This window comes from Rhinopithecus bieti, unplaced genomic scaffold (assembly GCF_001698545.2).
Source record: "Rhinopithecus bieti isolate Rb0 unplaced genomic scaffold, ASM169854v2 scaffold_71317, whole genome shotgun sequence".
In the NCBI taxonomy this organism is placed as follows: Eukaryota; Metazoa; Chordata; class Mammalia; order Primates; family Cercopithecidae; genus Rhinopithecus; species Rhinopithecus bieti.
This window is the reverse complement of record NW_016870644.1, coordinates 1-5,043: the sequence shown is the minus strand read 5'-3', so window position 1 is coordinate 5,043 and position 5,043 is coordinate 1. Positions and strand designations below refer to the sequence as shown.

Here is a 5,043-nt window from a genome sequence, read left to right as displayed (position 1 = left end):
CTTTTAACAAAGAGAGGTAAGAGACAATGGAGTGTTAGGCAACTTCTTAGTATGGCCAGAACTACCCTTATTAAAGTCTTGAACCTTCTGAAAAATGAAAACCAGTGCTCAGGTGGGCGGGTGGCAGCGGCAGGACCCGCGGAGCCACTTTGTATGCATCCCGACGATGGGCGGCGGTGCAACCACCTGACGGAGGCCCGAGCACTAGATGCACCTTCTGCCCGCATGAGGAGGAGAGGCCGGTAGAGGACTGTGAACCAAAAGTTGTGCCCCAGGATGGACTTCACCGCACAGCCCAAGCCTGCCACAGCCCTCTGTGGCATCGTGAGTGCCGACGGGGAGATCGCTTACCCTCTGGGGGTAAAAGAGATCACCGACAAGATCACCACCGACGAGATGATCAAACACTTGAAGATGGTAGTGAAAACCTTTATGGATATAGCTCAGGACTCAGAAGATGAAAAACAGCAGTGTCTCCCCACTAGCCTTGTATCTTGCATCTGAATTCTCCCTCAGGAACCCCAATAAAGATGTGTGTCTCATTGTAGCATGTTGTTAGGCTGATATATTTTGTATCTACGCCCCAGAAGGTCCATATACTTCCCATGATAAACTTAAGGACATATTTTTGTTTATTACCAGACAATTAAAAGGTTTGGAGGATACAAAGAGTCCGCAGTTTAATATGTACTTTTATTTATTAGAGAATTTAGCTTGGGTTAAATCATGTACCATCTGCTTTGAATTGGAAGATTGCAATGAAATTTTTATTCAGCTTTTTAGGACTCTCTTCTCAGTGATCAACAATAGCCACAATAAGAAGGTACAAATGCACGTGCTAGATTTGATGAGTTATATCATCATGGAAGGAGACAGAGTTACTCAAGAGTTATTGGACTCCATTCTTATTAACCTCATTCCTGCACATAAGAACTTAAATAGTCCTTTGACCTTGCAAAAGTGCTATTGGAAAGAACAGTCCAGACTATTGAGGCATGCATTGCCAATTTTTTCAATCAAGCCCTGGTGCTGGGAAGATCATCAGTAAGTGATTTGTCAGAACATGTATTTGATCTGATTCAGGAACTTTTTGTTATAGATCCTCATTTATTATTTCCATCATGCCACAGCTTGAATTCAAACTAAAGAGCAATAATGGAGAAGAGTGATTAGCTGTTGTTCGACTTCTAGCTAAATTGTTCGGCTCCAAAGATTCTGATTTGGCAACACAAAATTGTTCTCTTTGGCAATGTTTTCTTGTACGGTTTAATGACATTCATGTTCCTGTGAGATTAGAAAGTGTGAAATTTGCCAGTTATCATTTAATGAATCACCCAGATTTAGTGAAGGATCTCACAGAATATTTAAAGGTTAGATCACATGATCCAGAAGAAGCTATTCATCATGATGTCATTGTTACTTTAATAACAGCTGCCAAGAGAGACCTGGCCTTAGTAAATGATCAGCTGCTTGGCTTTGTAAGGGAAAGAACACTGGATAAACGGTGGTGAGTAAGAAAAGAAGCTATGACGGGTCTGGCTCAGCTTTATAAGAAATACTGTCTTCATGGTGAAGCAGGAAAGGAAACTGCAGAGAAAGTCAGCTGGATAAAGGACAAACCTTTGCATATTTATTATCAGAACAGCATTGATGACACACTGTTGGTAGAGAAAATCTTTGCTCAGTATCTTGTCCCCCATAACCTGGAAACAGAAAAGAGAATGAAACTTATATGCTAGTTTGGATCCAAATGCTGTAAAAGCTCTCAATGAGATGTGGAAGTGTCAGAACATGCTTTGGAGTCATGTACGTGAACTGTTGGATTTGCACAAGCAGCCTACATCAGAGGCTAACTATTCTGCCATGTTTGGAAAACTGATGACCATAGCAAAGAATTTGCCTGACCCCGGGAAAGCACAAGATTTTGTGAAGAAATTTAACCAGGTTCTCGGCGATGATGAGAAACTTCGGTCTCAATTGGAGTTATTAATCAGCCCAACCTGTTCTTGCAAACAAGCAGATATTTGTGTGAGAGAAATAGCCTGGAAACTTGCAAATCCTAAGCAACTAACAAATCCTTTTCTAGAGAAGGTCAAATTTCTGTTGGAGAGAATTGTACCTGTGCACATTGATTCAGAAGCCATGAATGCACTAGTGAAATTGATGAATAAGTGAATAGAGGGGACAGCAGATGATGAAGAGGAGGGTGTAGGTCCAGATACAGCTATCCGTTCAGGACTTGCACTTCTTAAGGTTCTATCTTTCACATATCCTACCTCGTTCCACTCTGCAGAGACATATGAGTCCTTGATACAGTGCGTAAGAATGGAGGATGACAAGGTAGCAGAAGCTGCTGTACAAATTTTTAGAAATACAGGTCACAAAATAGAAACAGACCTTCCCTAGATACGGTCAACCTTAATTCCCATTTTACATCAAAAAGCGAAGAGTGGGGCTGGTGCAGTTGCTCACGCCTGTAATCCCAGCACTTTGGAAGGCTGAAGTGGGTGGATCGCGAGGTCAGGAGATCGAGACCATCCTGGCTAAAACGGTGAAACCCTGTCTCTACTGAAAATACAAAAAATTAGCCAGGCATGGTTGGCGGGCACCTGTAGTCCCAGCTACTCGGGAGGCTGAGGCAGGAGAATGGTGTGAACCCGGGAGCTAGAGCTTGCGGTGAGCCGAGATCGCGTCACTGCACTCCAGCCTTGGTGACAGAGCGAGACTCTGTCTCAAAAAAAAAAAAAAAAAAAAAAAAGCAAAGAGGGGTACTCCACACCAAGCAAAACAGACTGTGCACTGTATACATGCCATATTCACAAATAAAGAAGTCCAGCTTGCACAGATTTTTGAGCCACTCAGTAGGAGTCTGAATGCTGATGTGCCAGAACAACTTATAACTCCATTAGTTTCATTGGACCACATTTCTATGTTAGCAGCAGATCAGTTTGCTTCCCCAGTGAAATCTGTAGTAGCAAATTTTATTGTGAAAGATCAGCTAATGAATGACAGGTCACTAGGTGAAAATAATGGAAAACTGTGGTCTCCAGATGTCAAGAGGTTTCCCCTGAAGTACTAGCAAAGGTATAGGCAATTAAACTTCTGGTAAGGTGGCTGTTGGGTATGAAAAACAACCAGTCTAAATCTGCCAATTCAACCCTTCAGTTATCAGCGATGTTGGTTAGTGAGGGTGACCTGACAGAGCAAAAGAGGATCGGTAAATCAGATCTGTCTCGCTTGCAATTAGCTGCTGGTAGTGCCATAATGAAGCTTGCTCAGGAACCTTGTTACCATGAAATTATTACCCCAGAACAGTTTCAGCTCTGTGCACTTGTTATTAATGATGAGTGTTACCAAGTAAGGCAGATATTTGCTCAGAAACTGCATAAAGCACTTGTGAAGTTACTGCTTCCATTGGAGCATATATCCCATATATGGCGGTATTTGCCTTGTGTGCCAAAGATCCTGTGAAGGAGAGAAGAGCACACACACGACTGTGTTTACTGAAAAATATCAGTATACGCAGGGAATACATTAAACAGAACCCTATGGCCACTGAGAAATTATTATCACTGTTGCCTGAATATGTAGTTCCATACATGATTCACCTGCTGGCCCATGATCCAGATTTTATAAGATCACAAGATGCTGATCAGCTTCATGATGTCAAAGAGTGCCTATGGTTCATGCTTGAAGTTTTAATGACAAAGAATGGAAACAATAGCCATGCCTTTATGAAGAAGATGGCAGAGAACATCAAGTTACCCAGAGATGCCCAGTCTCCAGATAAATCCCAGACAAATGAAAAACTGTATACAGTATGTGATGTGGCTCTCTGTGCTACAAATAGTAAAAGTGCTTTGTGCAGTGCAGATTCACCAAAGGACCCAGTCCTCCCAATGAAATTTTTTACACAGCCTGAAAAGGACTTCTGTAATGATAAGAGTTCTATTTCAGAAGAGACAAGAGTACTTCTGTTAACAGGAAAGCCAAAGCCTACTGAAGTGCTAGGTGCAGTAAACAAGCCTTTATCAGCAACAAGAAGGAAACCCTGTATTAGAAGCACTGGTACTGAGACCGGAAGCAATGTTAATGGAAATTCAGAGCTGAACCCTTCAACCGAAAATCGATCACGGGAACAGAGTGCAGAGGCAGCAGAAACTGGAGTTAGTGAAAATGAAGAGAACTCTGTGAAGATTACTTCAGTCACACCTGTAACGAATATTGACCCAGTAAAGAATAAGGAAATTAGTTCTGATCAGGCTACCCAGACTACCCACTCTTACATCAGCAGTGACCAAGGAAAGAAAAGAACAGTAACAGCAGCTTGTGCAGAGAATATCCAACAAAAAACAGATGAGAAAGTAGATGAATTTGGACCGCCTGCCCCTTCCACACCCAGGAGAGGACGTTGACCCAAGTCTGAATCTCAGGGCAATGCAACCCAAAATAATGATCTAAATAAACCTATTACAAGGGAAGGAAGAGAGCTGCAGTGGGTCAGGAGAGCCCTGGGGTTTGGAAACAGGTAATGCCAAAGCACCCAAACTGCAAGATGTAGCCAAAAGGCAGCACCAGCAGAAAGACAAATTGACTTACAAAGGTAAAACGCATTTTCAAAGGGAGAAAATGAAGACCAAACAGAAGCAGGCTCCAGTTTCTGCAAAACTTGGATTCACAAATGTCCCTGAACAGAAAATGAAGCTCACTTCAGAACACACACTCTCTGCCTTGAAAACTACAGAAACTGTTACTTCTTTTTTCACAGACCACGCATCCTCTGATGGAAATGCACAGTGGAAACTCTTGAGAGAGAGGCTAAAAGCAACTCTGTTCTCCCCTTCCCCTAGACTTTTCTTATGAAAAGTCAATAATTAAGCAAATTGCTTAACACTTGGTTCCAGTTCCTGCCTATCTGGAGTTTAAATGCATAATACACCATAATTTCCACGCTGCAGTTTTATTTTGAAGAAAGTAACAAGATGTCTTTACGCTGACACTGAAAATTCATCCATTTTAGAGCCAGGTATTTACATGTTACAA

The 5,043-nt window shown here is 42.1% G+C and overlaps 1 pseudogene; it reads left to right on the top strand.

The window, feature by feature from the left end:
• Window positions 1–276: 276 nt before the first annotated feature.
• Window positions 277–4,607, top strand: LOC108525572 (sister chromatid cohesion protein PDS5 homolog A-like; annotated as a pseudogene).
• The last annotated feature ends 436 nt before the right edge of the window (window positions 4,608–5,043 follow it).